Source organism: Centruroides vittatus, unplaced genomic scaffold (assembly GCF_030686945.1).
Source record: "Centruroides vittatus isolate TY-2023 unplaced genomic scaffold, ASM3068694v2 contig_361, whole genome shotgun sequence".
In the NCBI taxonomy this organism is placed as follows: Eukaryota; Metazoa; Arthropoda; class Arachnida; order Scorpiones; family Buthidae; genus Centruroides; species Centruroides vittatus.
Window position 1 is genome coordinate 528,599 of NW_027122185.1, and position 25,073 is coordinate 553,671.

A 25,073-nucleotide genomic window follows, 5' to 3' on the forward strand; every position below is an offset into this window, starting at 1 on the left:
CGATCGTGAATTAAAGTTATTACATTGTTTAGGTGAGATTATATATAGATTAAGTAACTAACTGCAATTATAATATTTATTAAAACATTTGAGAAAAGAATATTTTTACAATACATTTTCCATTGTAATGAATATTAATAGAAATCTGATAGACTGTTTATGACATTAACGTTTAACTGGAAAACGTTCATTAATAGCATTTCTATAATCCATTTTTCATCATCTTTTTTATGAATAACAATTTGGCTAGTAAAATTACTTTACGAAACAACTATAAAATGGGAATGTAGAATTACAACTGGCGTTATTAATTTAGTCTTAATAATATTCAACAGATGGCGATACATCATTTGAGCTACAGTTTCTTTGGCTAAATTTTTTATTTTACGTTAAACATTTCTAGTGAAAGGCCGTGCATCTATGCTCTGAGGAGATAGTGCTTAGAGTTCACAATTTTTAATATATTAATTAATAATACTCATAATAAATATCTGAATCAGAATATTTCTGAAAGGTTGAAAATTCTCTTCCTAATTGTCGTAAATGCTTCATAATAATAATGCATTTCTAATTACGATTATAATAAAATAAGCGTCATTTTGCTTCTAATAATACATAAATTATGTAAATTATTTAGTAATTAAAAGAACTTAAATTAATATATTTTGAAAAAAGTAAATTTTAACATTACCTAAAATGTTAACCAGTTTATTCAACATCCAAATGTTAAAGGTAATAATGCAGAAAATGCTATTATCCAAACATTTACACTCATTGGCAAAAAAACAAGTTACGTACGCCGAAGGAGACGTCGACGTAATGACAATGGTTACAATAATAGCAAAGGGACAATTCCCCGTGAAATAATGACGGAATTTAAACGAACCTGTAGTACTTGTAGGACCTCCTTTTGCCTCGATACCTGTGGAAATACAGTGGGTTACGAAGGCACACGGACTATCCACCAACAGATATGTCAACAAACGTAGCAATTGCCGGTTGGTAGTTAGCCGAAAGATGGCCTATCATTAGGTCCCCATCAGCGACAAATCCGGAGACCAAGTAGTTAATTATTTCCTGTGCCTTTTTAAATAACTGTTTCGCCACGTAAGCGCTAAACACGTTTTTTTCCATACTTATTAAGGGTTCTGCCAAGCACGTAAAGGATAAGGTGGAATGATGGAGGAACGAATTCAGACAAGATTGCCCATGAAAGATTCTTGAAGATTCGGACCCAGACTAGGAAACCAAATGCCCCAGAGCGACAGGCTGATGCCTTTACTTATTCATGCTTCCAAACAAGAGTTGATCGGATTCACACGGATTTGGATTATGGACCTCGTGACTGCAACCTAATGCTTTCCATTGATCTTTTATAGGCATTTAATCGTATAATGATGTTGTTGCGTTATATTTAAAAGAACACAAATCGACGTATAAACTAACGGATAATCTCATACTTACTGTAGTCAATAAAATTTTAATCGATGTCTGTCATGTAATATTCATTTTAATAAAATTAAAAATTATATTAAATTCGACACTTTTCTGTTTCAGATTTGTAACTTAATTTTATAGAAGTTGATTTTATAAGATATGGCAATGAAATACATGGACAATCTGCCAAGAAAAATACTGTAGTGTTTCTCTTGGGACAGATTACTGGTCCATATTTAAATGTTAAACTTGAAGAAACCCAGAAAAATTCCACGACTAGCTAATTATCAGTTTTCGGTGGTTTTATCCACTGAAAATCAGTAATTAGCTACACGACCACTGATGGGGATTTTATAAAAGTCTCGAGTTGTTTTCCTCCCACACTTTAGACGGAAAATTTTTTAAATTTTTCCTCTAAAGTCTGAGAATTTTGTCCCGGGAGTTCCAGGAACAGAAAATGTACTTCTGCATTATTTTATAAAGAATAAATATTCTCTAAAAAATGTAACTAACAAAAACAAAACGATCGACAATTTACAATTATAGCTCGAGTTCTTATAAAATTTTGAATTTATTTATATTATGATTAAAGTGTTTTATGCTAAAAATAGGTAGATATTTAGAATCTTATACATCAGATAATCATTAAAAAATAGCATTATTAAGTTTTAAAAAATGCTGGCCGAGGTGATTAAGACGTCAGCCTATCGCTCTGGGGGAGTCGAAATCGATCCGAGCGAACAATCCCAGGGAATTTTTCGATGAGTGGTAAATCCCGACATATTTAGGACAGACCACTCAACACCGGCTATCAAAATCTCAATACTCCATTGTCAGCCTAGCCGAACCCACAATAGGCCCGAAAGTGCCCACAATAGTATTAAATTCTTCTTTTAATGTATATTTATTCAATTTTTGTTAAACTGTATCTTTACTTTTGTATTATTAATATAAATTGTGTTATACGCAAGTAAGGAAAACTGTTTAAAAACCAATATAAGACATATAAATTCTAAAAATAAAATGGTAAGGAAAACAAGACAATGAAAAATAAATATATGGTAATCATCCATAAGAACGATAAAATCAAATAGAAATTTGCATTGACAATAAGTGTGCAGTATGATAAGATAATCACGAAATGAAGCGAAACGGTCACGATGTGAACAAACGGTAAAATCAACCATATTGATAACATCTATAAATAAAACGAATTATTAAACTCGTTTGAAAATATGTAAAATATTGCATTAACTCAGCGCTATACCGAGGATAAATATCATTTCTTTTTTAAATCTGAAAACATCGCTATCGTTTCAAATCTTACACGCTATTTTAATTTAATGTGTAAAAAATGTATATCGCGTGTTACGTTATAAACTGGAAAATATCAACAAAATTAAGTATAATTTTATAATCTAGATTTCTTTTTAATTCTAATAACACTCGACTTTACAACATATGCTTGACTTATTTTTTAGAGAGCCAACTACAATAATTCTCGTCTACAGTAGTAACAATTGCTGAGTTTTATATTTAACTGGTTGAAGTGGTTACATTTATTCCTCTACTGCATAAATAGGTTATAAAATAAGTTTATATTTTCGGCAGATTTTACTTCTCCCGTAATACTATAATTATTATTAAAAAGAATTTTAGATAACACTATTAAAAATTACAGCAAAGATCTGTAAAGGGTTTCTCGATTAAATCTCCTTTGTGAAGAAAATAAATAAATGAAAATGTTTTATTACAATCACAGTTAAAAGAATACTAAGAGGATTAAGTAGATATGTGATTTAATATTTTCTTTACAGTAATGATTAGACAATGACCGTTGACCTAGCTTAACCTTTTATTAAAACAATGGCTGATTCTAAGTGACGAGCTGCTAAGTAAGTAATAAATCACGCATTTGGTTTGCTTCCTTCGCTGCTTATCATTTAGAAACATTCAAATCATCACTATTGTCCGAACAATATGACGTATGAAGACATTAAATCGTCATCATACCGACGTATACACGATATAATACAAATTTACTATTAATATTTATCGGTTATTAATAATAATTTCATTTTTAAGTTGTCAAAATATAATTTGCATTTACCTCGATAGAAAATACGTTAAGTTCAATTAATAATTGAATTTTTTTTTTTTTTTAATATATCCATATAACGTCACTCACACTCGTTGAAGCGGTGTAAAAGTGAAGTAATTATTGTAACAATTCTAGAACCTGTACACAAGATGGCACGACCGAAAGGGGGTTTCTTCGACGTCACCCTGACCTGTTAACTAACAAATGCCAAATCTCGCTTATTATTAACTCTTTTTAATACGTAGAATTTAATATTTAGGAATTACTACATCAGTTGTATATAAATTTATCTTTAAAAGTTCGATAAACATCTGTGGTTATATAAAACTTAAAAATGAAATTTACTACTGCATTAATTTGAATCAAACGACAAAAGCTAGCTAAATTAATATTATATTTAAATTTAAATTCTAAGAAACAGAGGGAAGAATTGCTATTACAATTCATTATAAATTAAATAATCGAATTGCTTCTGTATCGATTTTTAAATCATTGAAAATTGTAAACAGTTCTTAGAAATAAATAAGACAGAAGTTCCGCTTAGATATTTCTGCACGAATTATTTAATCGCTTTTAATTATAAATGTGATAATATCTCTCCAATGAAATGACTACATTCGAATAATTTAATTAACCAAACTCTTATTTATGTTAACGAAATAATTATTTAATATTCCTAAATGATATTCGTCTTTCAAATTTATTTCAAAACACTTTATATAAAGATTAAATTTCTTAATTTTTCTATTAAATTAGAATAATAAGTGCTTTAACAATTCTTATTTATTACTTAAGTGCAGTTATTCCTAAATATTATGCTAACAGAAGAAAATTCAAAATGTTGCAACATATTTATAAATTATTCAAATATTTAGTATTAATAAAATGATAAAATTATAATGTTGAAAAGAATGTAATCAAAGTGTTTTTTTTTTATTTACAACAAACTTATTACACGGTTCAGTTCATAGAAATTAAAGTGTTATCATTGGAAATTAATTGTCTTCTTAATCAGTTCGGGTTATCAGATATATTTATGTGAATCATCGGATCACAACGAATGGAGTGTATTGAGATCCCTAGAGAATAGAGAACAATATACCTGGATAACACCATGGCATTACAGTATACTAATAAAAGAAAATAATAATGATAACGATAAACATTGATCTAACAGATATGCAAACTTGATATCAAAACGGATCCGTTTACACAATATATTTTCATAGAGGTTAAATATACAACGTACACAATATATACAACGTACACAATATATTTTCATAGAGGTTAAATATACAATGTATTTAATAATATAGCCTATTATAAACGTATCGAGAGTTAGAATTAAGTTAATCGGGTACTACGAATTTACTATTTTTATTTTTTTTTTTTAAGTTAAAATTTCATAAAATTTATATTTATAATACGATATGATGTAAATAAATAAATATAAAAATGTCTTAATACACAGTATTAATTATTCGCCCTGCAGACAGAGTCGTAGCAATGCGTTGGCAACGGAACAAGTGTCCAGGGCTTGAGGCGTGACGGGTGTTTCCCTGCCAAACATGTGTCGTGACTAAAAACTAGTGCATTGCCAAGGACAAAATAACATTGACACTGCTCTACCTGTAGGCACTACAAGGGTTTTCTTTCTTTTATATTTTTTCTTTTGTGAGCTCACAAAGGTCACCACCTTTATGAAATAATTATTGAATATATTTGACAAAATAAATACAGATTAATGTGGGATTGGATGATAAACATTCTGGTAGCCAAAAAATGTTTACTTTCCAATTGTAGTGAAACAATACTATAGCTGTATTGCTAAAAATTTCGGTACACTGCACAAGCAAACTAACGACGTTAGTAACTTATATGAATTGAAACATCTACGGTGCCTCGCATGCAGTATCAATAAGAAACATCTTGAAAAGTTTAGAAACAAGAATATATACAAGAATACAGTGAAAAAATATATATTATGACAACTACAATTAAAATTTCTTTCATTTTTTTTAAAATTCTTATTGTGGTAAGAAGTTTCTTTTGAAGAATAGAGTCTCTTTTGAATAGCGCATAGTCAATAATCATGAAATAAACTCTGCCCTGTTCGTTTTGTCTAGAAATTGTATACTTGAACGTCAATTTAACGTCATCTTTTTGTCTTACAATAAACAAGTTTAAAAGATGACGTCAAATTGACGAAATAGTATATAATTTTTGGACGAAACCAAGTTTCATATAAAGGTGTGTACAGATTTGAGCGCACATGGAGTGGTCACGTACACATTCGTGCTTTTTCTCTAAATATATGTCCTCGGATCATTTTATGAATACATTTTTATTTGCATCACACCTCCGTTTTTATTTGTGTGAGTTTTGGTGAAAATGTGAGAAGCAATGATTATAGTTGCAGCTGCTGCTGCTTTTCAAGTCATCATTAATTCAGCAAAGAAGGAAGAAAAAGGAAAAACACGCGCAAACACACAAAAGACTGTTCATTTTAACTTTCGTTATTTGTGCAGTCAAATGTAATTGTTCGGCGATCTCGTGCTACGTGTTACTCTTTTGTTTTTAAAACAGTAATATGTATCGTTTCCACAATACACTGTACTTTTCGTAAATATCTATTATTCCATTTCATGAATCCCAGTTATTTGAACATTAAAATTAATTGACTGGGACACAAGGATAGCAAAAGAAATTATTAGTGCACCTGAGAATAAGTGCTCGAATGATTTTATTTGAGGAACGACAAAAAATCGGAAACAGATGGCTCGTATCTGTGTCCATTCGTAGCGACTGGTAGACTTCCAGGCACACGTCTACATCACACGTGCTCACGTCAAGCGCGCTTAAGGTGGCAAGATACTTCTCTGGTAATCTGGGATCAAATTCGGACGGATCGCAAAACCCCAGGAATTTAGCCTCCTCTCTCATCACTCTGTCGTCCATTGTAAACTTAGCCGAACCCATAATGGGCTTGCTAAAAATGCCTTCATAGTGCCTACAGGACGGTTTACTAAAAACAAAACACAAAAATACTACTCTATAAACACCAAACTGGAAATGAACAAGTTAAGTTTATTATTACAGTAAATTCTTACCATTTTTTGTAGTTTGTAAATGTGTAGAAAGCGTGCAAATTTAAATTCTTTTATTTACTTGAAATAAAATAATGTGTTTCTGTTTTGAATTTAATAATAATGCATTTAAGTTGGTCATGTTATTTTATTTTATTTTAGTCTGCACAAAATAACTAAACTAAGGAACATCTTTCTTGTCAGCATTGACAATACAAAAGAAAATGTTCAATAAGCAATTTTTTTTAATATTGCCATTTATTTTCCTTTCTATTCATTGAATAATAATGAAAATTATTCGAAAATTATTATTTTAAATGTAAAGTAATTTAATGAATCTAGTCGTGCAAGACGACAAGGAAAATATATTTAAAAATCGACTGCAATTAGCTATTAAAACTTTTAATAATTTTTAGGGAACGAAATGTTTTAAAATTTAATAATTTTAATTTTTTTTAAATGTTATAAACGTAAAACTACAGATCGTTCATATATCTTGACTAGGCAACGAGCGTAATTCAGTCGGTCTAAAGTTTTAAGTACACAGGAGGTCGCTTTAAAAAAATCTTTAAAAAATCGCTAACAATTTCGTAAGTTTTTAGCTCTTTTTGGCCACTTCAAATTATTTATCGCCCAAGTTTTATTGCACGGAAACTGATTTCGGTTCTCAACGTCACTTCCTGCTTTTCTGCCCGAACTTGCCGCGTGATTTCATTAAATCACTAGGTACGTGGTGCAAGGGACTCTCATCGCACTGGAGCTGTTTTTCCCGAAGCTTCGTGATTCAATTTCATGGTAAATGTCAAAATAAGCGGACTATGGTTCTTATCGCCACTTTAATAAAAATATCGGCGCTATGCAGCGTGGCTATTGAGTATTAATACTATATTAATTAATATAAAGTTGTATGTCTTAAAACTGACTCTATAGTGTATTTGTTTGAAGTTCAATTGTAAATTTTTTGTTTTAATGAACTTCTGTTTCCCTTGCCTTCCGACGCTCCTACTGCCCCTTGCCTACCGGTGCCCCTCTACCGCTGCCTTGCCTTTTAGCGCCCACTTTTAGAATCACCAGTTTAAACTGTAAGTTATATAGTTTTTAATTGTAACGGTTATGGCGAATACTATATAATTTTTGTAAATTTCTTAGTAATTAATTATTATTGCCTTACTGTCCTTTATTTTCTTATTATATATTTTTTGTCAACGTAGACGTTAATTATTAATAGGACAATTATACCGGTTTAATGCTTTTACGCAAGAATTGAGGAAAAATCAAGAATAATTACAAACACACACACTTTTCTGGTTGATTGAAGTCCTTGATAAATTTCCATCTTCGCTGCTGCTGTTCAATGCAGGTAGACAATCTGAGCCTGTGTGATGCCAGTCCAGGTAGAAAGCTACTGGTCCCAAAACATCTTGCTGACATTCAGAGTTTGCAAAATTTTCTTCATTATGCTGAACTTATGATGAACTGGAATGATCACTACAGCAATTCCCTTATCAATTTGTTCACATCTACCCGGCGCAATAATTGGGTATTATATTTTTACCCTATCATTTTTATCCCAGATTAATGTAAACCAAAACCAGAAAATGCGGAATCTGGACCCATATTGCAGATAAAAGATGGTCAATAATTAATATGAAGCTTATTTGTGGCAGGATTCTGAAAATTCTTTACTTGTCAGAACCTGTTAATATCTGGAATAATTGTGCTTTACGCTGTCTTAATTTTTAACCATGCTCAATAGCTTCAATAACTGCGTAACACCAGGTTGTGCAAATTGGGCAAGGATACAAACGAGTACGAAGTCTGCAAGTATGAAGTTTTTCTTCATAAACCTAATTATTAAAACCAAACGAATTGCCGAATTATCGGGCTATAAGCTCGATGCCTCTATTAAAGCATCCGAGACAGACAAATCAAGAACACTAGAGAGCAAAAGAAGTACTACAATCTCGAAAACGAACTAGAAATCTTTCAGGATACGGTTGAAAAAACACATAACATCTGTCTTCTCTTAAATGCATTAAACACGATTCCATTCGTATCAATTGAATCAGAAAGAACTGTTATCTTTGTTGTTGTATGCAGTTTCCAGCAAACTCTAATAAATTCTTTCTAATTGTGAAAATTTCTACGTAATTCAAAGGTAATTTTTAATATATATCTTACACTGCATTATTAATATCATTTTGGAGTTCACTTTTATCCCGGAAAAATGCTCTCTAATCCCCTAGGGTCGAAAAACGTCTTTCCACCTCGTGAATATTGAGAAGTTTCAAATTTATAATAAACAATGTGTGGATCCTTTCAAAATAAAAACGCTATTGAATTGTTTTCATCGGCATTTTTTACAGCGTGTTGTTTTGTTTTAAAAAGAGTAAGAAACTTTTTAAGAATAGTACACCATCACTATTATGATTTTAATCATTCTAATGTTCAGCGCACACCAGTGGACAAGTAAATAAATACAACCACTGAACACTTTGTTCGCGTGTTTGTTCTTGACAAGTCACATGCAGTTATATTGACGTGTATAACATCTAAATCAGGCTATAGGTATTTTTCTTTGGCAGATTTTCCACGTGTTGGTTGCCGTATCCTACCAAACCATTTTAATTTTTATTCATTTTAAAAAGTTTAAAAAGTGTAATATTAGGCAAACTTAAGATAAACTTCCACATAGATAGGCAAATAAACAGAATTATAAATCAAAGCCCTGTTATTATTTAATAAATTATATAAAATTTAGGAAAGAGGAAGGAAACACTTGGTTAGTGCTAGGTCATTTCAAACATCGTAAAACACTGTAATTGAACCTGAACATGATGCACTTTGCTTCACTTAATCAGTCTGAGTTATCTGCTAATTTTGTAATGCTTCAACAAAATCTAGGGAGAATAGACCATGCATTATTTTCTTTATGACCTTTACTGCCTAATTTATATAGGAAATCTCTTTGACGATTCAAGTTACAAATATACTACCAAATTTCATTTGATTACATTTACGAATTTTGAATAGATAAAGATTAATATATATTAAAAATAATAATAATTTTCTTAAAAGATAGTAGTCTTAACTCATTTTACAAATTAAAATTTGAATTAATAGTGCATGAAAATCTTATTCCTGATCATCTTAACTCGTGTCAGAAGTTGATGTTCTGTGGATTTTTTCTTTAATATTTGCCTTACAAGCATATAAAATTTAAAAAGACAAATACAATTGAAATATTTTATTAAAATACTTTTAAAAAAACCAGCAACGAGTTGCTTAACTTTCCCGGCGACAATTAGAACTGCCCGTGGAGCCAACTAATATTATGTACTGTACATTTAAAAACAGATCTTTATATTTTAATCATAAAATGACAAAAAACTTAATTTTAATGGTAAGAATGAGTTTTATAAAAATAGTAAATGCTAATAAGGAGTAAAATCGTCATTAAGTTCGACCCGCTCGAGATATGACACACGACCTCCTCTATCTCCCCACTCCCTCGACCTATAACCAACAAAATTTAATATCATCAATGGCTCTAATACACGAACCTCCCTGAAAAATTCCAGAAATTTCCGACAAAATGCACAGGAGTTATTAAGCTTCAAATAGAGTGAGCAAAATCGTGTCCTCCCCCACACACTAACATCAATACATACAAATAAAACACCCTGAATTTTTATTTATAACAGAGCCGAGAAAGTAAAAAATAATAAATAATTATGACAGAAGAAGTTTTCCAATTAATATATTATTTTTTGAAAGATAAAGATAAACCAAATTAAAGTATCTGTAAATAAATAAGTTAAACTATAGTTTATTTAAATGGTATAAATTAAAGCTAAAATAAAGCAGAGGGGAAAATTAAAAAATAATAATAATAATAATAATAAAATAAAAAAGTATAATCAAAATTACGTTTTTCGAATAAATTTATTTTCTTTTATAATTTTATAAAATTTTACGCAGAGTTGAATAAACTTCATACGCTATTAATAGAAACTGTACCATTTGAAAAGAATCGTAACCAACAGAAGAATAAACTGTTACTAATAACATTCTATTTAAAATGAAATTTTAATTTTTTAAGTCATAAATCATCGAGGCTAATTTCTAATTATTTGGTCGCATTACTTTTAAAATTAAATTTGAAAAAACTTTAATGATTGACAAAACTTTTGACACGATTTCGTCTAGCGTGCAAATTATCGCCTAAAACCAATCAAGAAAATGAAAGGAGCGACCATAACTTGCAATATCCATTGAGGAGAGGCTTTTTTGGGCACTCCGTACGTGTACAGAATATACACGGAGCCGTTTAGAGAGGAGCCGAGTCCCGAGATAACATAAGGTTCTATAACGGTTCACACCTTTATAATGTTACAGTATTTTTACTAAGAGAAAATAAAATATTTAAGGCTGATTTTTTACTAGAAAAGAAACATTCTATACATTTCAGTTTTTCTAAAAAAAGGAAAAGAAAATATCAAAAGAGGTCAATAAAGTAGCGAAAGGAACCCAGTCCCGAGCGCCATAAAAGTTTTCGATTGCCCTCAATATCTATCTATACATAAACCGTAGAAAAAAACAATAAATAATATTGCAATAGTGTTTTTTATTATTTACAAATATATTCATAGTAATAATTAAAATATTCTAACAGTAGACAGATTTATACATGTACGGTTCCACGATAACTTGTTAATTTATACTATTTTCAAGTTAATAAAGACTTTCCTTTTGATAAATAAACACAGGAAAAGTTTAAACATTTATAATTTAAATAAAAAAAAAAAAAAATTATTTCGTAGTGATGGTCTGGTGATCTATCCCCCCCCAAATAATCTTTTACTCACGACCGCGTGCGACGTGTTCTGTTGTGATCGAATTCAACGGATTGTGCACGTTCATCCACTTATGATTTGGCTTACATCATAATACTTTTTTTTATTATTATTTTTATTTTACTTTTTTCCCTACGATGACTTCTTTAGATACATTGTTTGTATTGAGTGTATATATTTTAGAAAAGGGGGAAACATTAAACTATTGTTTGGCAGTTTGTGTGTATTCTAGAATCTTTACGGAGCGGTTAAATAGAATGGAATTTCGCTTGCTCGCCGAACGATGTTATTCTGGTTTACGATAGTTAATTATTAATTCAAATAACGTATCAGAATCATTGCATTCCTATTGTGCAAACCTCTTCCAAGACGATGTAAAGGAAAATTTATGTTTTGAACAGGTGGAACTTCGTTTATACCGCTCGAGCGGGATCGGTGCGATCCGGATGATCGAAAATACGGGAAATTCCTTAACTACATAAATAAAATAGTTTATATATAGATATATTTTATTTTGTATTCATAATTTCTTCTCCATAGTAACAATAACTTTCTTTTAGATGTCATTTTCATGTTTATTTTACTTCACAAAAGATTGAAGGTGACACTCGACGAAACAATAGCGGCTGTGGGTGTCGAGTGAATAATAAGTTTTATAATCCGGATAAATCGGAAATTCGGATTAACGAAATCCGGTTAAACGGAGTCCACTGTATTAATAATCATGACATTATAGAAGAATTATTTTACCTAGAGACATATGTAAATAGCTTTTAATTAATTGTCCGGTATCTATCGACTCCTCTTATTAATTAGAAAATATTGGCTTCGAATGAAGTTTGACCCTGGCATCTTGCGTGTTACTTGGCACTTTGCCTATATTTGCATAAACTGAAAGTTAGCTCCACGTGTAGGTAGGTATATTGAAAGCCATGCGTGTTGTTTATGCACATTTGCTGTAAAAATAAGTGAGTAAATCTAATGTTTCCACTTGCAGAATTTTTTTCACTATGTTTACTTTAGTCTCAATAATCTTAACTTAGGATCAGCGGGCGACTTTTGTTTTTTGGGTGTAATACTTTAGAAGGTTGAATAATCAGTCTAACCCGTAATAGAGTAGGCTCTGACAGTGGGCTCATATCATTCACCAACTAATCCATACTTGTAAGATTTAATAGAAAATTGTATTTTGTTTTTCGAATCTGCTTTTCGGAAAATACTATTATTTTTTTCCCCTGTTGTTTTGTTTGGTATGATAAGAAAACACCAGTTCAGTCAGTTTTTTTTTTAAATAAAATTTGTATTCACGTTTAGCTTTCAGAACTTTTATTCACTATCTAACTCTATTTTACCTTGTTATTTAACGAGAAAAGTAATACATTAAAAACAAACATCTTAAAAACAATCTAAATAAAAAATAGTTAGTATTAATATAGAAACAGTAAAAATTCCCTAAATAAATTAATTAAAATGCGTTCACTCGAATTTCCCCGATTCCACTTAAAATTCATTAGAAATTGATGCTAATTGCTTTAAGGAAAGCATTGTGGTTTAATTTTAAATAATTTAGTTGTATTTTCCTACTAAAATGTCAATTAGATGCGCAACTCAAAACATCTTGTAGAAATATTAAATATACTCATAAATTGAATTTGTAGCTAAATAAACATACTAAATGCATTATAAGTTACGTAGTGCATATTGATTTGTGGTAAAATAATAAATTCATTTATTGTGATTCTTAAAATTATCTTAATTTAAAGCGCTAGAAGCTCTAAACTTTCCAAGGACAAAACTCGCATAGCGATTGTTATGTCAACGTGCTTTATTTCTCTACGGCACAATCCTTGACAAAAATCACTTCAAACTCTCTTATGTGTCCCTGTGCTACTGATGAGGGACTAGAGTCAAAAATGCATTTTATAAAAGGTTGCACCTTCAAGAAATAAAGTTCTTTGGCGAAAAAAAAAATCGCTTTGTGATTCTCGCCTTTGGAAGAAAATTTACCTTTATGAGATCTAAGAATTTTACCACAAAAGGTAAAATCCCTAAAATAAATATAAATAAATAAATATGTACAGTATATATAACAATGAGGGAGGTTCTATATATATATATATAGAACCTATATCCAAAGCTTATAAAAAAATTCCGTATAAATGACATTGGTGCTTTAAATGGCCTCGGTTTATTTTTAATAAAAATCTTCTTGTTAGATCGAAATGTTTAGTATAAATGATATTAACCGCAAAAAATACTAGTAATAATTTTACTACAATATTTATAAAAATAACAAAAAAATTATTATTGTAAATATTTTCCTATTACAAGGATTATTATATTTGCATATGGAAAGTATATTATAACGATATAAATTATTTGAAACATTATAGTATTTGTTTAAATATTAAGTAAAAAGCTGAAGATTTATTTCTAAATTAAATACAGTACTATTTAGTAATTTTGTTATTTTTTAAAATTACCTAAGCTGGATTTTATATGAAGTTTAATAAAAAAAAAAAAATAACAGTTATTAGTTGAATTTTTTTTTATAAATAACGAATTATTTAATTTTATCATACAATTCAAATTTTGATTATTCTGTTTAATAAAATGAACCTGTCAGTTAAAGATTTAAAATATTCGCCGATAAGAATTAATAATAATAAATACAATTGCAGTGCAATTACGACAGGTTTTCGAGAACGAGGTGCGAGGTATGAATTTAAGGTACGAACGTACTGTACCTTAAATTCATACCTCGTACCACGTACCTCATACCTTAAATTCATACTAGTGAATTTATATATTGGACAACTGTAGTATAAAGTTCACTAATCTACGCATCAACGTTAAAGCGAATAGACCGTTGGGAAACGAAGACGTAACACGAATGAAACAAAGGAAAGTGTGTATCTTAAATTTTATTATAGGAATGTGAGAAAAAAATATTAATTTTTAATAGATTTATTTAATAAAAATGATTTTATATATTTCAAGTTCAAATCAGTTTTATATCAATATAAATTATAACCTTTAGATCGATGAGCATGGAGATGAATTTTTAAGTGTCAAACTTCATCCTGAATCTCGGAAGTAGGTTAAGTATTGTCTAGGTCATATGTTATTATTATTATTATTATTATTTTATATCGAGTTTAGTCTTTATGTTACGTTTTTTTATATTTTATTTAAAACTTTAAATTTTATTTAGGTAATACATAACAATTATAAAAAGAAAAACGTTATATATATCACAGCGCGATGTATAAAATTCTCTGCGAATCTATTGTGCCAAACAGGTTATCTTCAGTAGAGTAAAAAATAAACTATGCCTTTTCTCACAATTATGACGTCAGAAAAACCTCCTCAATGACGTCGTTACTCGCTATTGGTCGTTAAGTTACTATAAATGCTTCAAAAAGTTACTCGATAGATTATTTTAAGACTAACAACTGAAGCCGAAGATGGAAACAAACGGTAAGCGATTTTTATAGAAAACACGATTATTATGGAAGCGAATAAATTTTCTTCATTTTATTGCATTTCTCACATTTTTTCTCAAATTTTCTCTTTACATATTTTTTAACATATTTTTACTAATAGAGAAAGATCATTTTATAATATACTCTGTTATATTGTATTATATTGCATTTTATAGCTTTTTTTTATTATTTATAAAATTTAATATAAAAATATTCTGATGAAATAAAACGGTGATGGATAAAGAGAACAAATTTCTGCCACGAACTAAAGTAAAATAAAGTTGAAATTTTACTTATGAAAACTTCACTAGATTTTATTTTTATTATTATTATTATAGCATTTGGTTTCTTTGTATTAATGTTAGAAATTTTTTTTTCTTTTAGTAAAACTAAAAAAATAAACAGTTAAATCATTAAATAAATATTTAATTATATATTTAACATTTTAGTAATGTAATGAAACCAGTCACGAACAACCTGAGAGCATCGTACGTAATTTTATTATTCATCCATAAGCTAATATTTGCAACGAAGGACATTTAAACTAAGTTCGGTTAGTGGGAAAATGAGCGTAAACAATATATCAGTAATTCGCATATCATTAGCATATATTATTTTAGTGTATAATTATTGTGGAGTTAGTTCTATGTAGTATTAAGCTTTCGACTCTATAAGAAACAGTGCGTATGCGTTAAATCGAATAAATTTTTTGGTAATGAAGTTTTTTTTAAAATAATATTTAAATAATTTAGGATTTCATCGTGTTATATAACTGAGAATTTCTTGACCCTGAACGTTTTAAAACTCGAGTTGTTCCATTTTTGGAGTATTCCGTTTGTTTTTCTACGGATCTGGGTTATGCTATGACTTTGAAATAAAATTCTTATTTGACGTGATAAGTAGGTAACATTACTTCTTTTAATGTTACCTATTTATCACAACGTTAATCAAACGAATTGATCAAAAAACTTATTCAAATATCTAACGATATTCTTGTTAGATTAAGGTTCTAGGCTATATAATAAAACGTTAAACGATGTAATTTTTTTCAATTAATGTACTTATAAAATAAAAATATGGTTCTCTTCGTGTTTATGTAATACATAATTCGTTTTAAATAAACTTTAAGCGGAAAAAAAAGGGAGGAACAGGTGCCTCCCGCGTATCCTCTTGACCTCCATCCTATAAAGATGAAGTCCATCGTAATCTTTATCCATCTTTCCAGTTCATTTTCTCACAATAAATGATATATATATATATATCATTTATTTAGTGTATTATATCCAATCAAATTCTGTTATTTATAGCCTGTAATTAATATGTTTTAAAGTAGTTTTTGTATTAGAATTATTATTCATTTTTATTTATATTTAACATATAAACGATGTAGAAATTAGCCATCAAATATAGAATTAATCGCGAACACATTAAAATGAAAAATTTTCGGTTCGTTGTACGTTTGAAAATTGCCTATGGCTACTTTACACAGTCTTACATCTTTCATCAGATAATAATGGGTCTTGCTCTAGATATGCCACCGAATTTCTTTTTTCTTTCTTCCGCCCCGAGGATGACAATGTTATCGGGATTCATAACATTGATTTTAAGGATCGACTTCCAAATATAATTCGGGATAACCTCATTAATTTAGATTCGTCAGAAGAAAGGGAAACAAAGGGAAGTCGAATTTGCATTCGTTCCAGTCGATCAAAATAGACTTAAATTTTATTCAATATATTATCTTAGCTTTAAAATTTAACCACGATTCTTGGTAGAAATTCTTATAAAATTTAAAAAGTCCGAAATATCGAAATGATTATTATAAATTAATAAATGCACGTAGGCCTATACGTGTGTTGAATGTTCTAGATATTATTTTATTTTGTTTATTTTCCAGTATACTTTCTACTGTAAATTAACGTAAATAACAGTACTTAACTTGAATCGAAACGTATATATTTTATTAGAATGAACTTGATTAGAAAAATGGACTTTTAATAGTTATATTAAGTTGACTTTTTTTTTTCTTTTATGTATAAATTTAAAATTGTATAAAAATAAAATAATTAAGTTATATCTCTATTTTCCTGTTTAATTTTTATATATTTTAAACGAGGAAAAGTAGAAAAATTCCTTTCATTTATTCTAAATCTATACGAAGAATTCTTATACGTTGCTTTTTTAGCAGATAAATTTAGTTACTTACTAAATTATATTGTTCTGTTTTCCTGTAGAAAATTGAGTGCTTTAGGGCAATGTATTCACCTAACGTGGAGGAAGTTTTGACGTTGACTTTTAACTATGCTTTCACATAATAGAAGTTCCGGGAACATCCAATTGAAGTTAAATTCTATTTCAGAATGTTTATTTTGGTACAGGAAAAATATTAATTTAAAATAAATTCGTATTGAATCTCGCCAACAAAATATCGAGCAAAAATCATTCGACTGTTATTGAATTCTCTTATCAAAGAAGTTAATTTCGTTTATATTATTAATGTCTTATTTTAAAAGAACAACAATTTTCCTGGATATAAGCAAATGTTTAGGAAAATACACGGAATTAAAGGGGAAAAAAATACGACTAAAGGAAAGGCCTAACGTGCCCTCGTGTAAAAAATGCTAAGCTTTTCCTTTTACTCCTTTTAGTAACGAAGCATTCAAATTTAATCACAATTCTTAGTAGAAATTATTTTAAAATTTAATAGTCAAAAATATTGACATTTTAGACATTGAATACATTTTAAATACTTCGATCTGTATATTAAAAATTTATTAAACCAGAAATTAATTTATTCTTTATAACTGATTTAAATATAAAATAATATAAAGTTTATCAATTTCCTCTTGTATAAGTACATTTAATTGACAAAACTTTCATGACACGCGGTATATATAAGCTTTATTTAGATAAATTATCAACACAAAGCTCAATTTGATTATCTATTTTTAGTTTAAAACATTTTTCCTCTTATAAATGTCACGTTGAATTAATACCTTTTAAGATCACTGACCATTTAAATCAGGCATTCTGAATGCTCGAAATTGCTTTAGGCATAATGTATTAAATTTACACTATTATTCAACAGTGAAATAATATTAAAATATTACGAAAACGGAAGTTTAACGGCTTATAATTTTTGGTAATGTCGGATAATGAACCGTCGATAAAAATAAAAATAAAAAAATTATCGCTAAGGTCAAACTCGTTATTATAAAATTCATAATATTGTCTATTTTAGGTGAAGAGCATTATATAAAAATAAAAATAATTATTAGCAAGATAGGTGTTTTTTTTTTAAAACAAAAAGAAGTCATTGTTAAGAAGTCATAAATCTACAGGGAAGTTTTCTCACTTAAGTTGTAATAGCTGTTAGACACGCGGTCACTGGGTCACTGTTGCGGATCAAAGCCTGGAATGTCCTTCTTAGGTCATGCACATTCACTCCGTGTTGATATTACAAAAAAAAAGAAGAAAAAATTAATTAATTAAAATTCAGAGCATCGTTTTTGTTGTTTACGAAGGATCGGAGCGTTAAAAATATGTAATTTTAGTCAAACACGCGATAGAAAATGCATTAGTAAATACGTTAAAATATACAATTACTTCGTTACATAACGTAAAATATCTGTTATTGTATGCTTAAATAACCTCGAATGATTAATTGAGGTTTGATAATTCGATGAATGCAATAAAATAATCTTTCTTAAGAAGTAATTTCCTATAAAAACTACTAAAATTCTAATTAGCAGACACGAATATGAAGTGCCATAGTGTTATTAATTGAAAAATCAATTTGATTTTATACGGAAAGAAATTTAAATAAAATTTAATTAGAAGTGCTTTATTTATAATCATCGATATTTAAAATTATTACAAAATTTTATGCATTTTTTTAAAATTTTATTTTATTTTTTAAATACAGGCTTTTATATACGCTGGTTCAATAGAATTGTTGTCGTTGTCGCGCATATAATCGTATTTTTAAGGAATAAAAATTATATTTTAAACTGCATATTAAATATAACAAGAAAAATATAAGTAAATTTAACAATTTATACATTTTCTAGTTAAATCATGAATTATTCTCGTTTATAATTTATGTAATGTTTTTATACAATAACCTCCTTCTGAGTATAAAAATAGACGATTAGGAAAATTTCTTATTCCTTACTTCGAGTAAGAGTTAATAATTATTTTTAGAGTCGTTAAAAGCAACAATCTCATTTTCCTAGAATATTTCTCGTAAGAAGATAATAATAATAATCGTATCCTTTAACATAATTACAAGCTGTAATCATAATTGAAAACTTAATTATAAAATTTAATTAGAAAGGTGAGAAAAATCTGTTTTCTTACCTTTCTTTGATTGTACTTATGTAATTTTCTTTACGTCGAGGTAATGTGGTTACTTTATTTTCTTCAAACAAGGGATTTAAAGCTTTGTAATTTCCTGGTTATCAGATTCAGCTTCTGTAATTACCTTTATTACCTCCCTTATTAATGGGAGATGAAAAACTGATATTCGGGAACAATTTTCTTTCCGAATTTCACCACCCCCGATGCTCCATCAGTTGTACTGTACCTATGCTGTAGAGTACTTACAGTAATGTGCCGATTCAAATCTAAACTAATTTCTTCGACTTTTTATGGAAGTATATTACGAAGAAGTGGACAATTTTTTTCCCATTTGATCAGCAAAATAATCACGAAGCCTTCCTTTTTTATTTCATAAAAACTTATCGCCATATTACTAACGGTTGGACGAGTGTTTGCGTAAGATTTACCGTACTTATTATTATTATTTTTTTTGAAAACTTTTATGAATGATTTTACTATTTGTAATGCAATGATCGACCATCGACGTTAGCCGTGCGTGAAACTTCTATTGACTGTCTTTCTTTGAATAAAATGCTTTATAGTATGTTTTTTGTATGCTTTTTTGCTGGCTGATTATCATTTAGATCAATATTATAAATTATTTTTAAATGCTTATTCGAACTTCAGTTGTCCCACCAAAAAATTCATCAATTTATGACATTCAGACTCTTCTTTTAATTCGATTATCATTGGTATACCTTATTTTGGTTAATCCATTTAATAACAAAATGCTTATCCGCTAGTTCAATAATTCAAACCGAATTAACGAATTATTTAAAAATCTAATTCGAATTTCCTTAAGTTAACCTCGATTTAGTAGTTTAATTATCATCAATTTCCCATTATCATCAGTTTTCAGGCTAATATTAAATTGTTCTCACAATACACGCGCGGCTTTTACTTTTCGCTTCTGTTTTACAGTTAAATAACGGATTCCTTAAGTGTTCCTATTGGTTGAATACACGGTGATTAATTGATTAAAATCGATAGCAAAACCACGTTTGTTATTGGAAGCCATCTTACCAGAATGATTCGTGTCTTTCAATTAGCCGGAATTCTTGCGGATCCACTAGATTTCAAGCATGATTTGAAAAAGAAAATTCGCCCGCAAACCAGTTGCAGAAACTGCCCTCGTGATTTTACACGATTCTGAAACGATCTCGGCTATCGAGAGTTTGTACGAAGTCACAAAGTAGAGGACTTCTTGTGTTTCCTAGCGAACCCCTTTTGCTTCTTAGTAGACCCGATTAGCCTTTGGTTTTTGAACAAAAATATGTAAAACGTTTATTAATTAAAAGAGTCTTAAATATCTTATTTTTTATTAGTAAAAATAATATTAATTTGTACCGCTAAGATAGGAACCACTACGGATTCTTAAATTGAAGGAAACATTCCCAGCTTCCACCTCTTGAAGGTCTTGGAAACGATTGCCAAAGCGAAAAAGTTGCAAATGCTATTTGAAATAACATCTGTCTGTTTTATTATTATTGTTTTCTTCAATTCAAAAGGTGATTATAAAACAGCCTTGATATGTAAAATAGGAACTAGTTTCTATTAGAAAATATTAATACTTATCGGAAGAATTTCTCTTTGGCATATCTCCCATTAATACATCAAACCATTTCTTAAAAGGTATTACTAGTGTTATTTTAAATATTTTAAATTATATAATACATTATATCTTTGAAATGAATATTTTCACATCAAAAGGTATTTAACGTGTATTTCATAAATTGTTTATTACTAAATTTTCTAATTATTTCTTTAATTTTCGGCGATATGAATAGGTGTTTAAAATGTTTACAGTCTAATTAAGTTTTCATATTATTATATTCTTTGTACATTCTATCTATGGAGAATTTACTTTGTTTTATATGTAAATATAAATTATAATTTATCTTAATCATTTTTAAAATATAATTACATTTTTTACTAACACGATTGAAGTAAAACTAATTGAACTGTCTATAAACCCAATTAGTTAAATGAAATGGTATTATTAAAGCCGAGGAGACGTAATAGAAAGTACTCTACAACAGATTGGCTTAACAAGTACTGTATTTTATTATAAAACCAAATATTAGATTGGCCAGGGATTCCTCGATCACCTTATATTTATAATACGAAACTTCCGTTCATTGTTTACAGTAAAAATTATATGTTCTTTGTTATCGGTAATTGCGTTGAAAGCGAGTCTCTTGAATAGAAATCGTGATAAAAAATAAAACTTTTGCAATTGTTTTATACCATTTAAAAAACATTTTGTTTTAATGGTAACTCAATTTATAGAGAATCAAAAATGAAAAAAAACTGTGTATAGTTATAGAGACATTCATTTCAAATTGCATCAAATTTTATACGGTTTATAAAAATAATTTTATGAGATTAATTACATACAATTTTCAAAATTAATCGAAAGATTAGTCATTTTTATACCGGTATTATATGCTATTTATCTGTGTTCAAAAGCTTAGATTCAAATGACCTTTCTTTTATTAATTTACAAACTTGAAATAGATCTAAATCACGTAGACCTACATACAGATTACAAATGTTTATCAATGTAATTTGCCGATTTAAATTACAATCACGTAGAATGTATCCTTTGTTTGTCCGTGTTTTTCTTTTATCGAAACTAATGGCAAATTACCATATATATTTCTTGAATTAATCAATCTTCCCATAACAGTAAGCTTATTAAATTTCGAATGAAATTAATGATGTAATTCAAGAGTTCATTATTGAGCCTAAAGAACAATAGAAAAAGAAACAATAGAAGTACTGATTGCAATTATCATAAATTCGCTGATAATTATATAAACATAAATATAATACATCTCAAAGCCCGATGATATATTAATAGTTTAGCTTTTGTAATTTTAAAGGCTCACTGACAGTTAAGACACATAACTCGATTATCATCATACGAATGGGCTATTTAATGTTTTTATTGCGTATTGAAGTTTCGAGCCTGTTTCATAATTATTTTGTTTTTGCCAAGGGGAAAATAGGCGAATGCGATTCTGCATTGCAATCGCAACTTTTCCGATTTGGCAGTTTTTTTTTATCATTAGTTTTACTGTTTTATGGTCATTAAGGCATATTTACGATACCTTTTTAATAGGCAATTGCTTTTCATACGTACAGTAAGAACTGTTTATTATGATTCAGTAAGAAACCTTCTGATTGTTCGTTCGTTAGAAACGTAACCAATACAAAGTTTCACCAAATTTCAACAAATATTATAGTGTAGAGTTAATTTAAACGGATTGCTCTATTATCTGGTCCTCTATTAATAGGCAGCACGCCAATGAAAAACGGGGAACGTGGGAAAGAGCTCTCTTATGTGATGCTACGTTAAGTGGACTCGAATGGTCATTACCATTTTAATATATTAAAACCTAAAATTGTTTTTTTTTTTTTTTAATAAATGCATCGACCAGAACAGTAATAAATGTTAAAAACATTCACAAATTAGAAGAAACTAAAAATTTACTTTCGTATCTCGTCCTTGTCGACACTTCAAGAACACAATAGTCTAAACGGGCGGTGTCGACCTTGTATTTGAGGCTACTCGTCCGCAAAAGCGTTAAAAAATTCCCGATCGAAGGCATAATTCCAATATAAATATTCTTTATTAATATCTTTATTAATCAGTAGCAAATATTTTACTATCATAATATGTATTAAACCATATTCATCTATCGATTGACTTGTGTCGTTCTTAACAACAATTGCTATTATTAAAGAATAATTTAATGAATAAACTATGCATTTTTAATAAATTATTTCATTATTAATTAAAAAATAAAGATAAAATATAAAAAAATGATTACACGCAAGGAATATTATTAATAAATTAAGATTCTTGTAAAATACATATTTACAAGGAAAATGTAATTCAACAAGTTTTGTAAAGGTAAACTCTAACATTTGCTTTTTCCTTTTTAATTGAAAAACAAAATAAAGAATATTTTTCCTTTTACTTTTTAAATTTCATTTTATTTTTAAAATATTTAATTAAATGCGTAATATTATATTTAAAAAAAAATAACTTTTATGTACTTGATTAGTTGTTTCGTAAGTAAGAATAAAACAAATGATAATAAACGTATTGTGCTTACAGGCAGTTTTTCGTCTTTGGCTTTGAAGATGAAGATGCCGAACACGACCACGCCAATGCCTCTGCCATTCGATTTTGAGAAATTAGTAAATAGAGACGACGTGAAGGATTGGTTAGATCATAACTGGCACCAGTCGTTTATTGGTCGGCTCTTTACCTCATCGTAGTATTCGGCTGTCAATATTTTATGAAGAACCGTCCACCCTTCAATTTGCGTTATCCGTTGGTATTGTGGAACTTGGGTTTGGCAGTATTCAGTATATGCGGTTCCATTAGAATGTTCCCTGGATTTCTGCACACAATTCAAGAATTTGGAATTCATTATTCAATCTGTCACGCTAAATATCCTCAAATGATACAACCTACTGTTTTTTGGGGATGGCTTTTTATCGCTTCTAAAGTACTAGAACTGGGAGATACGCTTTTTGTAGTATTGAGAAAACAGAAATTGATTTTCCTTCATTGGTATCACCATATCATGACCCTCATCTTCTGTTGGTATAATAGCGCTCGGGAAGTTTCTCTGGGCCATTGGTTTATTACTATGAATTACTTCGTGCATTCGTTTATGTATACATATTTCGCATTTAGAGCAATGCGCATACAAGTTCCTCGATATATTGCAATGATTATCACCACTCTTCAAATTATACAAATGATTTTCGGTGTCTCTATAACAGTTTGGGCTTACAAGACAGTTTCTAGAGGAATAGATTGCGAAACTCCAGAGAATACTTTAGAGTTGGCATTTCTTGTATATCTATCATACGCTTTACTTTTCTGTCACTTGTTCTATCAGTCTTATATTATTCCTATCTGGAACAATAAAAATGAGAAAAAATTCAAGTAAAATAAATTACTTCGGCATACTTTTTATCTTTAAAATAAATATTATTATATATATTTTTTATACGTAAATCATTTTGAGCATTTATCAAATATATATATATATAATAGTATTTTTAGCATTGCGTAATTATAGACAATAATTAAAAACTATTTAGATAAAAAAAAGTGCTCAAAATGTCTTTTCTAATATACTATAATAGCGCAAGGCTGTACAAAATTATGTTGCCATACTAGCTTTACGGTGACGTTCGATCGCTGTAAAATTTACTCTGTTATGTTCATTCGTAACATATCGCATCCAATGACAATTTATTGACAGAATGATATAATTAAAATATACAATATCTAAACAGACTTTTCAAGACCTATATTATGTTTTAAATTTCATTCGTGTATCACATTTTTTGTTTGTTTTTTTACTCTTTCCGCCGCGTGGCACTAAGACGACCTTTTAATTCGTGGTGAGTTAGTTCCACAAGGCCCACTTCGGAGAGGGACACGCCATTCCCCGAATATTTTTGGAGGTTTACGACCCGTCAGATTCGTTCCTGAGTCTCCCAGAGTGATAAGCTGACATGTTAATCGCTCGGCCATCAGCAGTCCACGTTAACGTATTAAGAAATACTTGATTATTTTAATTGTCCTTTAATACCTGCGTATTAATACGATATGATATTATATGTAAATCTATGTAACTAATTTATATATCTTTTTATATTTTTAAACATTTATTAAATATTCATTGCGTTGATGTAT